This window comes from Pristiophorus japonicus, chromosome 9 (assembly GCF_044704955.1).
Source record: "Pristiophorus japonicus isolate sPriJap1 chromosome 9, sPriJap1.hap1, whole genome shotgun sequence".
NCBI lineage: Eukaryota > Metazoa > Chordata > Chondrichthyes > Pristiophoridae > Pristiophorus > Pristiophorus japonicus.
Genome location: NC_091985.1, coordinates 197,345,006 through 197,366,328, shown reverse-complemented (window position 1 = coordinate 197,366,328; position 21,323 = coordinate 197,345,006).

Here is a 21,323-nt window from a genome sequence, read left to right as displayed (position 1 = left end):
TTCCTGTGTAACAGGCTCGAGGGGCTGAATGGGCCTCCTCCTGTCCATCTGTAACAAACCGCAGGGGCTGAATGGGCCTCCTCCTGTTCCTGTGTAACAGGCTCCAGTGTTTGAATGGGCCTCCATCTGTTCCTATGTAACTGGCTCGAGGGGCTGAATGCTCTCCTCCTGTTTCTGTGTAAAAGTCATGAGGGGCTGAATGGGCCTACTCCTGTTCCAAAATATCAAGCTTGAGAGTCTGAATGGGCCTCCTCTTGTTTCTGTGCAACAGGCTCGAGGGGCTGAATGCCCTCCTTCTGTTCCTGTGTAACAGATTCGAGGGGAGGAATGGGAGTCCTCCTGTTCCTGTGTAACAGGCTCGAGGGGTTGAATGGGCCTCCTCCTGTTCCTGTGTAACAGGCTCGAAGGACAGAATGGACTCCTCCTGTTCCTGTGTAACAGATTCGAGGGGAGGAATGGGACTCCTCCTGTTCCTGTGTAACAAGCTCGAGGGGTTGAATGGCCCTCCTCCTGTTCCTGTGTAACAGGCTCGAAGGACAGAATGGACTCCTCCTGTTCCTGTGTAACAGGCTCGAAGGACAGAATGGGCCTCCTCCTGTTCCTGTGTAACAGATTCGAGGGGAGGAATGGGACTCCTCCTGTTCCTGTGTAACATGCTCGAAGGACAGAATGGGCCTCCTCCTGTTTCTGTGTAATAGGCTTGAGGGGCTGAATGGGCCTCCTCCTGTTCCTGTGTAAAAGTCACGAGGGGCTGAATGGCCCTGCTCCTGTTCCTGTGTAACAAGCTCAAGGAGTTGAATGAGCCTCCTCCTGTTCTTGCGTAAAAGGCGAGAGGGGAGGAATGGGCCTCCTCCTGTTCCTGTGTAACAGGCTTGAGGGAAGAAATGGGACTCCTGTTCCTGTGTAACAGGCTTGACGGAAGGAATAGGCCTCCTCCTGCTCCTGTGTAACAGATTCGAGGCGAGGAATGGGACTCCTCCTGTTCCAGTGTAACAGGCTCGAGGGGCTGAATGGGCCTCCTCCTGTTCCTCAGTAACAGACTCGAGGGGCTGACTAGGCCTCCTCCTATTCCTGTGTTACAGGCTCGAGGGGCAGAATGTCCTCCTGCTCTTCGTGTGTAACAGGCTCAAGGGGATGAAAGGCCTCCTCCTGTTCCTGTGTAAAAGGCTCGACAGGTTGACTGGGCCTCTTCCTGTTCCTGTGTCGCAGGCTGGAGAGGCTGAATGGGCCTCCTCCTGTTCCTGTGTAACAAGCTCAAGGGGCTGAATGGGCCTCCTCCTGTTCCTGTGTAACAGGCTTGAGGGGAGGAATGGGACTCCTGCTGTTCCAGTGCAACAGACTTGAGGGGCTGAGTAGGCCACCTCCTGTTCCTCTGTAACAGACTCGAGGGGCTGACAAGGCCTCCTATTCCTGTGTTACAGGCTCGAGGGGCTGAATGGCCTCCTGCTCTTCATGTGTAACAGGCTCAAGGGGATGAAAGGCCTCCTCCTGTTCCTGTGTAAAAGGCTCGAGCGGCTGAATGGGCCTCTTCCTGTTCTTGTATAGGGCTCGACAGGTTGACTGGGCCTCTTCCTGTTCCTGTGTCACAGGCTGGAGGGACTAAATGGGCATCCTATTCCCTTCCAACAAGCTCGAAGGGCTGAATGGCCTCCTCCTGTTTCTGTGTAACAGGCTCGAGGAGGTTTAATGGGCCGACTCCTGTTCGAGTGTAATAGGGTCGAGGGGCTGAATGGGCCTCCTTCTGTTCCTGTGTAACAAGCTCAAGGAGTTGAATGAGCCTCCTCCTGTTCCTGTGTAACAGGCTCAAGGGCCTGAATGGGCCTCCTCCTGTTCCTGTGTAACAGGCTCAAGGGGTTAAATTGGTCTCCTCCTGTTCTGAAGTAACAGGCGCATGAGGCTCAATGACTGTCTCATAATAACTTAAGAACATAAGATATAGGAGCAGGAGTAGGCCATATGGCCCCTCGAGCCTGCTCCACCATTCAACACGATCATGGCTGATCTGATCATGGACTCAGCTCCACTTCCCAACCCGCTCCCCATAACCCCTTATCCCCTTGTCGGTTAAGAAACTGTCCATTTCTGTCTTAAATATATTCAATGTCCCACCATCCACAGCTCTCTGAGGCAGCGAATTCCACAGATTTACAACTCTCTGAGAGAAGAAATTCCTCCTCATCTCAGTTTTAAATGGGCGGCCCCTTATTCTAAGATCATGCCCTCTAGTTCTAGTCTCCCCCATCAGTGGAAACATCCTCTCTGCATCCACCTTGTCAAGCCCCCTCGTAATCTTATACGTTTCGATAAGATCACCTCTCATTCTTCTGAATTCCAATGAGTAGAGGCCCAACCTACTCAACCTTTCCTCATAAGTCAACCCCCTCGTCTCTGGAATTAACCTAATGAACCTTTTCTGAACTGCCTCCAAAGCAAGTATATCCTTTCGTAAATATGGGAACCAAAACTGCACACAGTATTCCAGGTGTGGCCTCACCAATACCCTATCTAACTTCCATGCTTTTATACTCCATCCCCTTTGTAATAAAGACCAAGATACCATTAGCCTTCTTGATCACTTGCTGTACTTGCAAACTAACCTTTTGTGTTTCATGCACAAGTACCCCCAGGTCCCGCTGTACTGCGGCACTTTGCAATCTTTCTCCATTTAAATAATAACTGGTTCTTTGATTTTTTTTCTGCCGAAGGGCATTACCGTTCACTTTCCAACATTATACTCCATCTGCCATGTTTTTGCCCACTCACTTAGTCTATGTCCTTTTGCCGATTTTTTGTGTCCTCCTCACACATTGCCTTTCCTCCCATCTTTGTATCGTCAGCAAACTTGAATACGTTACACTCAGTCCCTTCTTTCAAGTTCGAGTGTAACAAGCTCGAGGGGCTGAATAGCCTCCTCCTGTTCCTGTGTAATAGGCTCAAGGGGCTGAATGGGCCTCCTCCTGTTTCTGTGTAACAGGCTCAAGGGGCTGAATGGGCCTCCTCCTGTTCCTGTGTAACAGGCTCAAGGGGCTGAATGGGCCTCCTCCTGTTCCTGTGTAACGGGCTCAAGGGGCTGAATGGGCCTCCTCCTGTTCCTGTGTAACAGGCTCAAGGGGATTAATGGGCCTCCTCCTGTTCCCATTTAACACTTGAATAATACTTTATTGGCTGTGAAGCGCTTTGGGACTTCCTGAGGTGGTGAGGGGCAGTGTATATGTGCAAGTTCTCTGTCTGACCAGTGTCTGTCGGTCAATTGAGACACAAGGCTCTACATGGGGCTCTAGCTCCCTCTTCTGGTCAATAATTGCATCACAACCACTCACTACAACAACAACTTGCATTTATTCCAAAGAGAAAAGCCTGACATAGTGCCTTTCATGACCCAAAGCCTTTATACAGCCAATGAAGTACTTTTTTGGAGCGTTGTCACTGTTGTAATGTAGGAAACACGGCAGCCAATTTGCGCACAGCGAGCTCCCACAAACTGCAATGTGATAATGACCAGAGACTCTGTTTTGACGATGTTGATTGAGGGATAAATCTGCACTGTCGGAGGCTGTGCACAAATTGGATTCTGTGTTTACTACAATACAACATGGCAGTACTTCACAACAAGTACTACGTTCACTTTGGGACTTCCTGAGGTGGTGGTAACGGGCTGTGTAAACTCAAGTCTCTCTTTGTCCAGCCAATGAATTACTTTGTGTTTCAGGCCCAGGAAGGAGATGTTGGCCTTGGAGGGGGGAGGGGGGAGGGGGAGGGGGGGCAGGACAGCACAGATTCAGCAGAATGATACCGGGGGCTGAAAAGCGTTAAGTCCTGTCGATATTTTGCACAAACCTGTATTCCTTTGAGTTCAGAAGATTGAGCGGTGATCAGTATAAATGTCTAAAGGAGAGATAGTGAGAAACTATTTGTCTGGTGGGGCGTGTGCACAAAAAGGGGAGATAAGCTCAAAATTAGAGCCAGGCCATTCAGGGATGTCATCAGGAAACACAGCAGTGGTAATCTCGACCCCTATCCCGCAAAAGGCTGTGGATGTTGGGGTTCGACTGGAAGCGTTCAAGATTGGGAGAGATGAATTTTTGTCGGGTAAGGGTTTCCAGCGATGTACAGCTAAGGCAGGGAATTGGACTTGAGGCACAGATCAGCCATGATCTGGTGGAATCGGCGGACCAGGCTCGAGTGGCTGAATGGGCCTTCTCCTGTTTCCCCGTAACAGGCCCGAGGGGCTGAATGGGTGTCCTCCTGTTCCTTTGTTAGAGGCACGAGGGGCTAAATGGGCCTTCTACTGTTCCTGTGTTACAAACTGGAGGGGTTGAATCAGCCAACCCTCCTGTTCCTGTGTAACAGGCTTGAGGGGCTGAATGGGCCTCCTCCTGTTCCTGTGCAACAGGCTCGAGGGATTGAATGGGACTCGTCCTGTTACTGTGTAACAGGCTCGAGGGGCTGAATGGGCCTCCTCCTGTCCATCTGTAACAAACCGCAGGGGCTGAATGGGCCTCCTCCTGTTCCTGTCCAACAGGCTTGAGGGGTTGAATGGGACTCCTCATGTTCCTGTGTAACAGGCTCAAGGGGCTGAATGGGCCTTCTCGTGTTCCAGTGTACAGACTCGAGGGGCGGAATGGCCTCCTCCTGTTCCTACGTAACAGGCACGAGGGGCTGAATGGGCCTCCTCCTGTTCCTGTGTAACTGGCTCATATGGATCAAGGCCCTCCTCATGTTACTGTGTAAAAGGCTCGAAGGGCTGAATGGGCCTCCTCATGTTCCTGTGTCACAGGCTCGGGGGGCTTAATGGATGTCCCCCTGTTTCTGTGTAACAGGACGGAGGGGCTGAATGGGCCTCCTCCTTGTTGTGCGTCTGTAAAGTATGCACTCCCATGTTCCGCCACCAGGGGGCTCATCCCCTGAAGTCCCAAGGGATCCCAGCATCACTCGGGAGCACTATATATAAGCCGGTCCCGAAGGCCTGTTCCTCACTCTGGAGTGTGTTATTAAAGACTGAGGTCACTGTTACTTTAACCTCCCTGTGTGCAGCCTCATCTGTGTTAGGAACACAATACTCCTGTTCCTGTGCAACAGGCTGGAGGGGTAAATGGGCCTCCTCCTGTTCTGGTGTAACAGGTTCAAGGGGCTGAATGGGCCTCCTCCTGTGCCTGTGTAAGAGGCTCGAGGGGCTGAATGGGCCTCCTCCTGTTCCTATGTAACAGGTTTGAGGGAGGAATGGGACTCCCTCTGTGCCTGTGTAAGCGGCTCGAGGGGCTGAACGGGCCTCCTACTGTCCCTGTCTAACAGAGTCGAGTGGCTGAATGGGCCTACATCTGTTCCTATGCAACAGGCTTGAGGGGTTGAATGCCCTCCTCCTGTTCCTGTGTAAAATCACGATGGTCTGAATGGGCCTCCTCCTCTTCATAAGTAATAGGCCCGAGGGGTAAAAGGCTTCCTGCTGTTCACATGTAACTAGCCCGAGGACTGAATGGCCTCATTCTGTTCCTTTGTAACAGGCTCTAGGGGCAGAATGGCCCTCCTCATGTTCCTGTGTAACAGACTCGTGGGGCTGAATGGGCCTCCTGCTGTTCCTGTGTAATCGGCTCGAGGGGCTGAACAGTCCTCCTCCTGTTCCTGTGTAACAGGGTCAAGAGACTGAATGGGCATCCTCCTGTTCCTGTGTAACAGGTTCAAAGGGCTGAAGGGGCCTCCTCCTGTTCCTCTGTAACAGGCTCGAGGGGTTGAATGGACCTCCTCCAGTTCCTTTGTAATAGGCTTGAGGGGCTGAATGGGCATCCTCTTGTTTCTGTGTAACAGGTTCAAAGGGCTGAATGGGCCTCCTCCTGTTCCTGTGTAACAGGCTCAAGGGACTGAATGGGCATCCTCCTGTTCCTGTGTAAGAGGCTCGAGGGGATAAATGGTACTCCTCCTGTTCCTGTGTATCAGGCTCGAGGGGCTGAATGGCCCTCCTCCTGTTCCTGTGTAACAGGCACGAGGGGCTGAATGGCCCTCCTCCTGTTCCTATGTAACAGGCTCAAGGGGTTGAATGGGCCTCCTCCTATTCCAATGTAACAAGCTCGAGGGAATGAATGGCCTCCTCCTGTTCCTATGTAACAGGCTCGAGGGGCTGAATGGGCCTCCTCCTGTTCCTTTGTAATAGGCTCGAGGGGCTGAATGTGCCTCATCCTGTTCCTGTGTAACAGGCTCGAGGGGCTGAATGGGCCTCTTCCTGTCCTATGTAACAAGCTCAAGGGGCTTAATAGCTCCTCCTGATGCTGTGTAACAAGCTCGAGGGGCTGAATTGGCCTCCTCCTGTTCCTACGTAACAGGCATGAGGAGATAAATGGCCTGCTCCTGTTCCTGTGTAAAAGGCTCGAGAGATTAAATGGGCCTCGTCCTGGTCCTGGGTAACAGGCTTGAGGTGCTGAAAGGGCCTCCTCTTTTCCTATGCAACAGGCTCACGGGGATCAATGCCTTCCTCCTGTTCCGGTGTAACAGGCTCGAGGGGCTGAATGGCCACCTCCAGATGCGGTGTAACTAGCTTGAGGGGCTGAATGGGCCTCCTCCTGTTCCTGTGTAACAGATTCGAGGGGCTGAATGCCCTCCTTCTGTTCCTGTGTAACAGGTTCGAGTGGCTGAATGGGCCTCCTCCTGTTCCTGTGTAACAGATTCGAGGCGAGGAATGGGACTCCTCCTGTTCCTGTGTAACAGGCTCGAGGGGCTGAATGGGCCTCCTCCTGTTCCTGTGTAACAGATTCGAGGGGAGGAATGGGACTCCTCCTGTTCCTGTGTAACAGGCTTGAGGGACAGAATGGGCCTCCTGCTCTTTGTATGTAACGGGCTCGAGGGGATAAATGGCCTCCTCCTGTTCATAGAAACATAGAAACATAGAAAATAGGTGCAGGAGTAGGCCATTCAGCACTTCTAGTTGCACCGCCATTCAATGAGTTCATGGCTGAACATGCAACTTCAGTACCCCATTCCTGCTTTCTCACCATACCTCTTGATCCCCCGAGTAGTAAGGACTTCATCTAACTCCCTTTTGAATATATTTAGTGAATTGGCCTCAACTACTTTCTGTGGTAGAGAATTCCACAGGTTCACCACTCTCTGGGTGAAGAAGTTTCTCCTCATCTCGGTCCTAAATGGCTTACCCCTTATCCTTAGACTGTGATCCCTGGTTCTGGACTTCCCCAACATTGGGAACATTCTTCCTGCATCTAACCTGTCTCAACCCGTCAGAATTTTAAACGTTTCTATGAGGTCCCCTCTCATTCTTCTGAACTCCAGTGAATACAAGCCCAGTTGATCCAGTCTTTCTGTGCAAAAGGCTCGAAGGGCTGAATGGGCCTACTTCTGTTCCTATGTAACAAGCTCGAGGGCTGAATGCCCTCCTCCTGTTCCTGTGTAAAAGTCACGAGGGGCTGAATGGCCCTGCTCCTGTTCCTATGTATCAAGCTTGAGAGTCTGAATGGACCTCCTCCTGTTCATAAGTAATAGGCTCGAGGGGCTGAATGGGACTCCTCCTGTTCCTGTGTTACAAGCTCGAGGGGCTGAATGGGCCTCCTCCTGTTCCTGTGTAACAGATTCGAGGGGAGGAATGGGACTCCTCCTGTTCCTGTGTAACAGGCTTGAGGGACAGAATGGGCCTCCTGCTCTTTGTATGTAACGGGCTCGAGGGGATAAATGGCCTCCTCCTGTTCATAGAAACATAGAAACATAGAAAATAGGTGCAGGAGTAGGCCATTCAGCACTTCTAGTTGCACCGCCATTCAATGAGTTCATGGCTGAACATGCAACTTCAGTACCCCATTCCTGCTTTCTCACCATACCTCTTGATCCCCCGAGTAGTAAGGACTTCATCTAACTCCCTTTTGAATATATTTAGTGAATTGGCCTCAACTACTTTCTGTGGTAGAGAATTCCACAGGTTCACCACTCTCTGGGTGAAGAAGTTTCTCCTCATCTCGGTCCTAAATGGCTTACCCCTTATCCTTAGACTGTGATCCCTGGTTCTGGACTTCCCCAACATTGGGAACATTCTTCCTGCATCTAACCTGTCTCAACCCGTCAGAATTTTAAACGTTTCTATGAGGTCCCCTCTCATTCTTCTGAACTCCAGTGAATACAAGCCCAGTTGATCCAGTCTTTCTGTGCAAAAGGCTCGAAGGGCTGAATGGGCCTACTTCTGTTCCTATGTAACAAGCTCGAGGGCTGAATGCCCTCCTCCTGTTCCTGTGTAAAAGTCACGAGGGGCTGAATGGCCCTGCTCCTGTTCCTATGTATCAAGCTTGAGAGTCTGAATGGACCTCCTCCTGTTCATAAGTAATAGGCTCGAGGGGCTGAATGGGACTCCTCCTGTTCCTGTGTTACAAGCTCGAGGGGCTGAATGGGCCTCCTCCTGTACTTGCGTAAAAGGCGAGAGGGGAGGAATGGGACTCCTCCTGTTCCTGTGTAGCAGGCTTGAGGGGAGAAATGGGCCTCCTCCTGTTCCTGTGTAACAGGCTTGAGGGGAGGAATGGGACTCCTCCTGTTCCAGTGTAACAGGCTCGAGGGGCTGAATGGGCCACCTCCTGTTCCTCTGTAACAGACTCGAGGGGCTGACTAGGCCTCCTCCTATTTCTGTGTTACAGGCTCGAGGGGCTGAATGGCCTCCTGCTCTTCGTGTGTAACAGGCTCAAGGGGATGAAAGGCCTCCTCCTGTTTCTGTGTAAAAGGCTCGAGCGGCTGAATGGGCATCCTCCTGTTCTTGTATAGGGCTTGACAGGTTGACTGGGCCTCCTCCTGTTCCTGTGTAACAGGCTCAAGGGGCAGAATGGCACTCCTCCTATTCCTGTGTAAGGCTCGAGGTGTTGAATGTGGCTCCTCCTGTTCCTGTGCAACAGGCTCTAGGGGCTGAATGGGCCTCCTCCTGTTCCTGTGTCACAGGCTCGAGGAGCTGAATGGGTCTCCACTTTTTCCTGTGCAACAGGCTCCAGGGGCTGAATGGGCCTACTCCTGTTCCTGTTGCATCGATATGTGAGTAGAAAAAGATTAGTGAAGACTAATGTAGGTCCATTGCAGTCAGAATCAGGTGAATTCATCATGGGGAACAAGGAAATGGCAGACCCAATTGAACCAATACTTTGGCTCTGTCTTCACTAAGGAAGACACGAATAACCTCCCGAAAATACTAGGGGACCGAGGGTCTAGCGAGAAAGGGGAACTGAGGGAAATCCTTATTAGTTATGAAATGGTGTTAGGGAAATTGAAGGGACTGAAAGCTGATAAATCCCCAGGCCTGATAGTCTGCATCCCAGAGTACTTAAGGAAGTGGCTGTAGAAATAGTAGATGCATTGGTGGTCATTTTCCAACATTCCATGTACTCTGGATGAGTTCCTATGGATTGGAGGGTATGACCCTACTTTTTAAAAGAGGAGGGAGAGAGAAAACTGGGAATTATAGACCGGTTAGCCTGACATCGGTGGTGGGGAAAATACTGGAGTCAATGCGAGGTGTATTTGTAATAAGGTGGATGAATTAACTGCACAGGCAGCAATTAATGAATATGATATAATTGGCATCACAGAGACATGGCTCCAGGGTGACCCAGGCTGGGAACTCAACATCCAAGGGTATACAACCTTCAGGAAGGATAGACAGAAAGGAAAAGGAGGTGGGGTAGCGTTGCTGGTTAAAGAGGAAATTAATGCAATAGTAAGGAAGGACATTAGCTTGGATGATGTGGAATCTGTATGGATGGAGCTGCGAAATACCAAAGGGCAGAAAACGTTAGTGGGAGTTGTGTACAGACCAACAAACAATAGTAGTGAGGTTGGGGACAGCATCAAACAAGAAATTAGGGATGCATGCAATAAAGATACAGCAGTTATCATGGGTGACTTTAATCTACATATAGATTGGGCTAACCAAACTGGTAGCAATAGGGTGGAGGAGGATTTCCTGGAGTGTATTAGGGATGGTTTTTTAGACCAATATGTCAAGAAACCAACTAGAGGGCTGGCCATCCTAGACTGGGTGATGTGTAATGAGAAAGGACAAATCTAATTAGCAATCTTGTTGTGTGAGGCCCCTTGGGGAAGAGTGACCATAATATGCTAGAATTCTTTATTAGGATGAAGAATGACACAGTTAATTCAGAGACTAGGGTCCTGAACTTAAGGAAAGGTAGCATCGATGGTATTAGGCGTGAATTGGCTAGAATAGACTGGCAAATGATAGTTGGGGGGTTGACAGTGGATAGGCAATGGCAAACACATGGATGAACTTCAACAATTGTACATCCCTGTCTGGAGTAAAAATAAAATGGGGAAGGTGGCTCAACCGTGGCTAACAAGGGAAATTAAGGATAGTGTTAAAGCCAAGGAAGAGGCATATCAATTGGCCAGAAAAAGCAACAAACCTGAGGACTGGGAGAAATTTAGAATTCAGCAGAGAAGGACAAAATGTCTAATTAGGAGGGGGAAAATAGAGTATGAAAGGAAACTTGCCGGGAATATAAAAACTGACTGCAAAACTTCTATAAATATGTGAAGAGAAAAAGATTAGTGAAGACAAACGTATGTTCCTTGCAGTCAGATTCAGGTGACTTTATAATGGGGAACAAAGAAATGGCAGACCAACTGAACAAATACTTCGGTTCTGTCTTCATGAAGGAAGACACAAATAATCTTCCGGATGTACTAGGGGACCGAGGGTCTAGTGTGAAGGAGGAACTGAAGGATATCCTCATTAGGCAGGAAATTGTGTTAGGGAAATTGATGGGATTGAAGGCCGACAAATCCCCAGTGCCTGATAGTGTACATCCCAGAGTACTTAAGGAAGTGGTCCTAGAAATAGTGGATGCATTGGTGATCATTTTTCAACAGTCCATCGACTCTGGATCAGTTCCTATGAACTCGAGGGTGGCTAATATAACACCACTTTTTTAAAAAGGAGGGAGAGAGAAAACGGGTAATTATAGACCGATTAGCTTGACATCAGTAGTGGGGAAGTGTTGGAATCCATTATTAAAGGTGAAATAGCAGCGCATTTGGAAAGCAGGATCGGTCAAAGTCAGCATGGATTTATGAAAGGGAAATCATGCTTGACAAATCTTCTGGAATTTTTTTGAGGATGTAACTAGTAGAGTGGACAAGGGAGAACCAGTGGATGTGGTGTATTTGGATGTTCAAAAGGCTTTTGACAAGGTCCCACACAAGAGATTGGTGTGCAAAATCAAAGCACATGGTATTGGGGGTAATGTACTGACGTGGATAGAGAACTGGTTGGCAGACAGGAAGCAGAGAGTCGGGATAAACGGGTCCTTTTCAGAATGGCAGGCAGTGACTAGTGGGGTGCCGCAGGACTCATCGCTGGTACCCCAGCTATTTACAATATATATTAATGATTTAGATGAAGGAATTGCGTGTAATATCTCCACGTTTTCAGATGACACTTACTGGATGGCGATGTGAGCTGTGAGGTGGATGCTAAGAGGCTGCAGGGTGACTTGGACAGGTTAGGTGAGTGGGAATGCATGGCAGATGCAGTATAATGTGGCTAAATGTGAGGTTATCCACTTTGGTGGCAAAAACACAAAGGCGGATTACTATCTGAATGGCGGCAGATTAGGAAAAGGGGAGGTGCAACAAGACCTGGGTGTCATGGTACATCTGTCATGAAAAATTGGTATGCAGGTACAACAGGCGGTGAAGAAGGCAAATTGGGTGTTGGCCTTCATAGCTAGGGGATTTGAGTATAGGAGCAGGGAGGTCTTACTGCAGTTGTACAGGGCCTTGGTGAGGTCTCACATGGAATATTGTGTTCAGTTTTGGTCTCATAATGTGAGGAAGGACGTTCTTGCTATTGAGGGAGTGCAGTGAAGGTTCACCAGACTGATTCCCGGGATGGCAGGACTGACATATGAGGAGAGATTGGATCGACTGGGCCTTTATTCACCGGAGTTTAGAAGGATGAGAGGGAATCTCATGGAAATATATAAAATTCTGACGGGACTGGACAGGTTAGATGCAGGAAGAAAGTTCCCGAAGTTGGGGGAGTCCAGAACCAGGGGTCACAGTCTTAGGATAAGGGGTAGGACATTTAGGACTAAGATGAGGAGAAAGTTCTTCATTCAGAGAGTTGTTAACCTGTGGAATTCCCTGCTGCAGAGAGTTGCTGAGGCCAGTTCATTGGGTATATCCAAGAGGAAGTTAGATACGTCCCTTACGGCTAAAGGAATCAAGGGGTATGGAGAGAAAGCCGGAATGATCAGCCATGATCATATTGAATGGTGATGGCCGAATGGCCGACTCCTGCACCTATTTTATATGTTTCTATGTCACATGCCAATAATTAATCAAATGTTGGAGGATTAGCTGCTTGACTCAGTGTGCAGTTAGGATGTGAAAATGAGCATTAACCGCACCCACCAGCCCCATTGTGCACAGAGATTCTGTGCTTATCAGATTTTGGTGATTGTGGTTTGTGGGTTGTGCAGAGAACGCTCTAAAATTAGCAGCCAGATTATTTGTTTAACATTTGTATGAGCGCCCAAACACAAAAGTATTTTTTTTTCATTCTGGGACCTGGGCTTAATCCTGCTCAGAAACAAAGGTGAAGTCCTCCTCTCCCTGATGGGGGGGGCTACTGAGGAGAATGGGTCAGACACTGTCCTTCCATCTCGTGATATGGTTCACCTGACAGAGTGCAAGAGCGCTCCACTCCCTGATGGGACAATTATTCTCAAGGCGGGCGAATATTTCGGGGTTGTGGGTTCAACTCCAGCCTAAACGGGAGACAAAGGGCTCCTTTGCCTGGTGCGGCCTGTGTAGTAAAGTTCGTCAGCCACTATCCTATTACTAGGAACTGGGTTGAAAGCCAGCCTGGATATGGGGAGTGAAAGGAACTACTTTCTCATGGGGTTGGGGGAACAATCAGTCACACACCATCCCGTCACAGTGCTGACACGGGCTCTGTTCTGAATTGGCGAAGTCCCATCTTCACACAAAGCATCTCAGTGAGTACAGCTCACAATCTTTGGTCACAGAGAGGCTGCACAAAGGAAAGGAAGTTAGAGAGGTACAGAGATAGAGAAAGTGATAGAGGGGGAGAGAGAAAGAGAGATAGAGATACAGATAGAGAGATAGAGAGAGATAGAGAGATAGTAAGAGACAGAGCGAGAAACAGAACGAGAGAGAGAGAGAGATAGAGTGACAGACAGAGAGACATCAGACAGATAGAGATAGATAGAGAGAGAGAGACAGTTAGAGAGATAGCAACAGACAGACGGAGAAACAGAAAGAGAGCGAGAGAGAGAGACAGAGAGAGACAGAGAGACAGACAGATAGAGAGTTAGATAGATAGATAGATAGACAGACAGAAAGCGAGACATAAATAAAGAACAGGCTAGAGGGGCTGAATGGCCTCCTCTTGTTCCTGTGTAATAGGCTTGAGGGGATGAATGGCCTCCTCCTATTCCTGTGTAAAAGGCTCGAGGGGCTGAATGGGCCTCCTCCTGTTTTTGTGCAACAGGCTCGAGGGGATGAATGGCCTCCTCCTGTCCCAGTCTAACATGCTCGAGGGGCTAAATGGGCCTCCTCCTATTGCTGTATAACATGCTCGAGGGTTTGAATAGGCCTCCTCCCGTTCCCTTGTAACAGGCTCGAGGGGCTGAATGGGCCTCCTCCTGTTCCTGTGTAACAGGCTCGAGGGGCTAACTGGCCTCCTCCTGTTCCTATGTAACAGGCTCGAGGGGCTGAATGGGCCTCCTCCTGTTCCTATGTAACAGGCTCGAGGAGCTGAATGGGCCTCCTCCTGTTCCTATGTAACAGGCTCGAGGGGCTGAATGGGCCTCCTCCTGTTCCTATATAACAGGTTCGAGGGGCTAAATGGCCTCCTCCTGTTCCTATGTAACAGGCTCGAGGGGCTGAATGGGCCTCCTCCTGTTCCTGTGTAACAGGCTCGAGGGACTGAATGGGCCTCCTCCTATTCCAAAATAACAGGCTTAATGCAAAGAATGGCAACCGACTGTTCCTATATACTCGGCTTGGGGGACTGAATTTTCTCCTCCTGTCCATACACACTGTGGGACTCCGCTGCACTGTCAGAGGGGCAGTACTGAGGGAGTGCTGCACTGTCGGAGGGGTAGTACTGAGGGAGCGCTGCAATGTCGGAGGGACAGTACTAGGGGAGCGCTGCACTGTCGGAGGGGCAGTACTGAGGGAGCGCTGCACTGTCGGAGGGGCAGTACTGAGGGAGCGCTGCACTGTCGGAGGGGCAGTACTGAGGGAGCGCTGCACTGTGGGAGGGGCAGTCCTGATGGATCGCTGCACTGTTGGAGAGGCAGTATTGAGGGATCGCTGCATATCAGAACTGTAAGCTTTCATCTGCTCTCGTTACTGTGTAATGAGACAGGATTAATAAATGATCTCCTGATAAATGATCCTTTAGGAATGAGTGACCATTGCATGGTTGAATTTGAAATACAGTTGGAGGGTGAGAAAGTTGGTTCTCAAAGCAGTGTCCTTAGCTTAAACAAAGGAGACTACAAAGGTATGAAGGCAGAGTTGGCTGAAGAGGACTGGGAAAATAGATTAAAGTGTGGGACGGTTGATGAGCAGTGGCAGGCATTTAAGGAGATATTTCATAATTCTCAACAAAAATGTACCCCAATGAGAAGGAAGGGCTGTAAGAGAAGGGATAACCATCCGTGGCTAACTAAGGAAATAAGGGATGGTATCAAATTGAAAACAACGGCATACAATATGGCCAAGTCTAGTGGGAGGCCAGAGGATTGGGAAACTTATTAAAACCAGCAAAGAACGACTAAACTAAATAATACAGTGAGGGCAGATAGATTATGAAAGAAAACTAGCACAAAATATAAAAACAGATAGTAAGAGTTTCTACAGGTTCATAAAAAGGAAAAAAGTGGCTAAAGTAAATGGTGGTCCCTCAGAGGTTGAGACTGGGGAATTAATAATGGGGAACAGGGAAATGGCAGAGACTTTGAACAAATATTTTGCATCAGGTTTCATGGTAGAAGACACTAAAAACATCCCAACAGTGGAGAATCAAGGGGCTATAGGAAGGGATGAACTTAATACAATCGCTATCACTAAAGAATTAGTACTCGGTAAAATAATGGGATTAAAGGCTGACAAAACCCCTGGACCTGATGGCTTACATCCTAGGGTCTTAAAAGAAGTGGATGCAGAGATAGTGGATGCATTGGTTGTAATCTACCAAAATTTCCTGGATTCTGGGGCAGTCCCAGCAGATTGGAAAACCGCAAATGTAACGCCCCTATTTAAAAAAGGAGGCAGACAGAAAGCAGGAAACTATAGACCAGTTAGCTCAACATCTGTCGTTGGGAAAATGCTGGAGTCCATTATAAGGAAGCAGTAGCGGAACACTTGGGAAACTATGATTCAATCAACCAGAGTCAGCGTGGTTTTATGAAGGGGAAATCATGTTTGACAAATTTGCTGGGTTTCTTTGAGGATGTAACGAAAAGTGTGCATAAGGGGGGACCAGTGGATGTGGTGTATTTGGATTTCCAGAAGGCATTCGATAAGGTGCTACATAAAAGGTTACTGCACAAGATAAAAGTTCACGGAGTTAGGGGTAATATATTAGCATGGATAGAGGATTGGTTAACTAACAGAAAACAGAGAGTTGGGATAAATGGGTCATGTTCCGGTTGGCAATCAGTAACTAGTGTGGTGCTGCAGGGATCAGTGCTGGGGCCTCAAATATTTACAATCTATAGTAATGACTTTGGTGAAGGGACTGAGTGCAATGTTGCCAAGTTTGCTGATGATACAAAGATGGGTGGGAGAGCAAATTGTGAACGGGAGACAAGAAATCTGCAAAAAAGGGATATAGTCAGGGTAAGTGAGTGGGCAAAAATTTGGCAGGTGGAGTATAACGTGGGAAAATTTGAGATTATCCACTTTGGCAGAAAAAAATAGAAAAGCAAATTATAATTTAAATTGAGAAAAATTGTTAAGTGTTGCAGTACAGAGGGACCTGGGGGGGTTTGTGCATGAAACACAAAAAGTTAGTATGCAGGTACAGCAAGTAATCAAGAAGGCAAATGGAATGTTGGCCTTTATTGCAAGGGAGATAGAGTATAAAAGCAGAGAATTCCTGCTACAACAGTCCAGAGTATTGGTAAGGTCGCAACTGGAGTACTGTGTACAACGTTGGTCTCCGTATTTAAGGAAGGATATACTTGCATTGGAGGCTGTTCAGAGAAGGTTCACTAGGTTGATTCTGGAGATGAGGGGGTTGACTTATGAAGATAGGTTGAGTAGTTGGGCCTATACTCATTGGAGTTCAGAAGAATGAGAGGTGATCTTATCAAAACATATAAGATAATGAGGGGCTCGATAAGGTGGATGCAGAGAGGATATTTCCACTCATAGGGGAAACTAAAACTAGGGGGCATAGTCTCAGAATAAGGGGCCGCCCAATTAAAACTGAGATGAGGAGGAATTTCTTCTCTCTAAGGGTTGTAAATCTGTGGAATTCTCTGCCCCGGAGAGCTGTGGAGGCTGGGTCATTGAATATATTTAAGGCGGAGATAGACTGATTTTTGAGCGATAAGGGAGTAAAAGGTTATGGGGAGCGGGCAGGGAAGTGGAGCTGAGTCGATGATCAGATCAGCCATGATCTTATTGAATGGCGGAGCAGGCCCGAGGGGCCAGGTGGCCTACTCCTGCTCCTATTTCTTATGTTCTTATGTCCTTCTGTTCTGTCAGGTGGACACAAAAGATCCCATGGCCATTGTTTTGAAGAAGAGCAGTTGAGTTCTCCCCGTTGTCCTGGGCCCAATATTTATCCCTCAACCAACATCACTAAAAGCACAGATTATCCGAAGATGATCTCATTGCTGATTGTGGGAGCTTGCTGTGCTCAAATCCGCAGCCGCGTTTTGTAAATTACAACAAGTGGTTCCACTTCAAAAGTAGTTGATTGGCTGTAAAAAGCTGTGAGATGTCTGGAGGTTGTGAGGGGTGCTATATAAATGCAAGTCCTTTCTATCTCATGCCAGCACACACAGAATGGGAGCTATGGTTCGGGTCTGAAGCTGTTAATCTAGAAGGCTGTAAAGTGACCAATTGTAGACGGGGTGTTGCCATCAAAGACTCACTTACAAGCAGCACATTGGATTTTTTGCAGGTAAGATGATATCTGTATTTTTTTCCAACAGTCTGTCCCAGCCCTGTGTATCTTTGCCTCATTAATGTACAGGGCGTTGATGATGTTGGTGTCATGTTTAACAGAGATCTGTTTATAGTTAGGACACTCATTGTCCCTGTGTGGTTCAATAGATAAGAACTGAATGGTTCACAAACGGTCACAGCTTTGTTGGTGGCATGTGGTGAGTGTGTGAAGGCCGGTGTCTCAAGTAACAGCACGCACTCCCTGAGCTTAAGCCACCAAAAGACTTTCCAGGTCTCTGTTGACTGTGGTGAGCCTGGCAAAGAATTTCGTGATTGCTAAAATAGGGAAAATATAATTGAAGTATATTTATTGGAGCCTGTGTAAACATCAAACCGCGGGAATATCAAAAGGATTGTTTATTTGCTTTTGCACTTGGGGTCACATCCAATCCAGCCAGTGGAGGAAATCGCATCGCTCGCTCTCTCTCTCTCTGATGCTGGAGTGGGTTATAAGAAATAGGAGCAGGAGTCGGCCACTTGGCCCCTCGAGCCTGCTCCGCCATTCAATAAGATCATGGCTGATCTGATCCTCGACTCAGCTCCACTTTCCTGCCCGATCCCCATATCCCTTGACTCCCTTATCAGCCTGTCCTTTCACCCTTACAGAGCAGGATAATATCTGCTCTCTGAGGGGAGACAGAATGGGGCAATGAATCGTCCACTCTCCTTAGCTTTAACAGTTAGGTTCAAATTAAGCTTAAGCTCCATTCGCTCGCTCTTTCTCTCTCGCTCTATTTCCTCTCTCCTTCTCTCACTGTCTCTCCCTCCCTGTCTCTCCCTCTTTTCCCCTCTTTCATTTCCCCCACACTCTTTCTCTCTTTCTCCCCTCTCTCTCTCTTTCTCATCTCTCTTTCTCTCTTTCTCCCCTCTCTCTCTATCTCTCTTTCTCCCCTCTCTCTCCCTTCTCTCCTTCTTTCCTTTTTCTCTCCCTCGTACTCTGTTTCCCTCCCTTTCCCGTTTTTTCTTTACCCTTGTCTCTCGCTCTCTCTTTCTCTCCCCCTTTCTCTCTCACATTTCCTATTTCTCTCCAAATCTGAGGAAGGATGTTCTTGCTATTGAGGGAGTGCAGCGAAGGTTCACCAGACTGATTTCCGGGATGGCAGGATTGACATATGAGGAGAGACTGGATCGACTGGGCCTGTATTCACTGGAGTTTAGAAGGATGTGAGGGGATCTCATAGGAACATATAAAATTCTGACGGGACTGGACAGGTTAGATGCCGGAAGAATGTTCCCGATGTTGGGGAAATCCACAACCAGGGGACACAGTCTAAGGATAAGGGATAAGCCATTTAGGACTGAGATGAGGAGAAATTTCTTCACTAAAAGAGTTCTCTACCGCAGAGAATTGTTGATGCCAGTTCATTGGATATATTCTAGAGGGAGTTAGACATGGCCCTTATGGCTAAAGGGATCAAAGGGTATGGAGAGAAAGCAGGAAAGGGGTACTGAGGTGAACAATTAGCCATGATCTTATTGAATGGTGGTGCAGGCTCGAAATGTCAAATGGCATACTCCTACACCTATTTTCTAAGTTTCTATGTTTCTATATTTCTACTCTATCCCTGTTTCCCCCTCGCTTACAAGTAGCATATTGGATTCCTTACTTTGAAGTTGATGTCTGTTTTGGACACAGCATGTATAGGCTCTATGCACCCTTGCCCGACTAATGTACAGGGCGTTGGAGGTGTTGGGTTCATGTGTAACAGAGATCTGTTATCGGTAGGATGCTGATTGCACCCATGTGTTTTGTCAGCTAAGAATTGAATGGTTCACAGGCAAAAGATTGTAGTTTTACTGGTCGGTTGGGGTTAAATGTGTTGAGTGTGTGAAGGCTGGTGTCACACTTAACAGCTCTTATCTCCTGAGCTTAATGCGCACAAAACACTTACCGGATATCTGTGGACTGTGGTGAGCTTTGCAAACAATTCAGTGCTTTCTAAAATAGAGAAAATATATAAAAGAATATTTATTGCGGGAAAAATATATAAAAAAATATTTATTGTGGGGAAAATATAGAAAAGAATATTTATTGTAGGGAAAATATATAAAAGAATATTTGTTGTGGGGAAAATATATAAAAGAATATTTATTGGAGCCTGTGTTAACATCAAACCATGGGAATATCCAAAGGATTGTTTTATTTGCTGTGGTACTTGGGCTTATAGCCAGTGCAGCCAGTGCAGAGAAATAGCTCTCTCTCTGATAGTGGAGTGCGGCAAACCAATCCCACCCACCCCTTCCCTCAACTATCTGTCCCACCTGTGACAGAGACTGTGGTCCTCATATTGGACTGTTCAGCCACCTAAGGACTCATGTTTTGAGTGGAAGCACGTCTTCCTCAATTCCGAGGGACAGCCTATCATGATGATGAGGGTCAGATCCTGACCCTTTCACCTTCGAGAATCTGCACTGCAATACAACCCAGTTTGGGTTCCGGCAGGACCACGCGGCTCCAGACCGCATCACAGCCTTGGTCCAAACATGGGCAAAAGAGCTGGATTCCAGAGGTGAGGTGAGAGTGACTGCCCTCGACATCGAGGCAGCATTTGCTCGAGTGTGGCATCGAGTTAAACTGAAGTCAATCGGAAACAGGAGCAAAACTCTCCACTGACTGGAGTCATGCCGAGCACAAAAGGAAGATGGTTGTGGTGGATGGAAGTCAATCATCCCCGCCCCAGGACATCGCTGCAAGAGTTCCTCAGGGCAGTGTCCTAGGCCCAACCATTGCTTCATCAATGGCCTTCCCTCCATCATAAGGTCAGATGTGGGGATGGTTGCGGATGACTGCACAGTGCTCAGTTCCATTCGCAATTCCTTCAGCTACTTATCTAATTCCCTTTTTAAAACCACGATTGAGTCTGCCTCCACTCAAGCAGTGCATTCCAGATCCTAACCATTCACTGCATAAAATGGTTTTTCCTCATGTAGCCTTTGGTTCTTCTGCCAATCACCTTAAATCTGTGTCCTCTGTTTCTCGAACCCTCTGCCAATGGGAACAGTTTCTCTCTTTCTACTCTGTCTAAACCCTTCATGGTTTTGAACACCTCGATCAAATCTTCTCTCAGCCTTTTCTGCTCCAAGGAGAAAAATCCCAGCTTCTCCAGTCTCTCCATGTAACTGAAGTCCCACATCACCGGTACCATTCTGGGCAATCTCCCCTTAACATTCTCTGCTCTAAGGAGAACAATCCCAGCTTCTCCAGTCTCTCCATGTAACTGAAGTCCCACATCCCCGGTACCATTCTGGGTCAATCTCCCCTTCACCTTCTCTGCTCTAAGGAGAACAACCCCAGCTTCTCCAGTCTCCCCATGTAACTGAAGTCCCACATCCCTGGTACCATTCTAGGCAATCTCCCCTTAACCTTCTCTGCTCTAAGGAGAACAATCCCAGCTTCTCCAGTCTCTCCATGTAACTGAAGTCCCACATCCCTGGTACCATTCTAGGCAATCTCCCCTTAACCTTCTCTGCTCCAAGGAGAATAATCCCACCTTCTCCAGTCTGTCCACGAAACTGAAGTCCCTTGTCCCCGGTACTATTCTGGGCAAACTTTCACAGTCATACAGCATTAAGTCGTGACACAGGCCTGTGCTTACACAAAGGAAGCCAATGGATCCTCGGACAGACGGGCTGAGGTGGGAACCTTGCAAAAGTTATCATCATCATCATAGGCGGTCCCTCGAACGAGGGTGACTTGCTTCCACATGGGTTCATAGATGTTTCAATGAAGGACCCGATGTTCCAGTCCTGAACTCCAATTCAAGGGGGTGGAAGATGCCTGTGTGTGGATTTTTTTAACGTGGGGTGACCGTTGCACACCAGCCACCACACGGGCTCGACAGAGCTCGGCCTTTATCCAGTGGCAAGGGTTAACCAGGACGACTGGAGACCTGCTCTGCTGCACAGACCTTGTGCGCCCACACATATTGCAGTGTGGGCTGGGCCCATGCTGCCCCTGGACCCGCGCCTCTCCTGGGCCCTGAACTCAAGCCGCTCCTTTGCCCTGACCTCGCTGCTCCTACACACACACACACACACACACACACATACACGCACGCATGCACACACACACACACACACAGGCACACACACACACAGGCACGCATACACACAGGCACGCACAC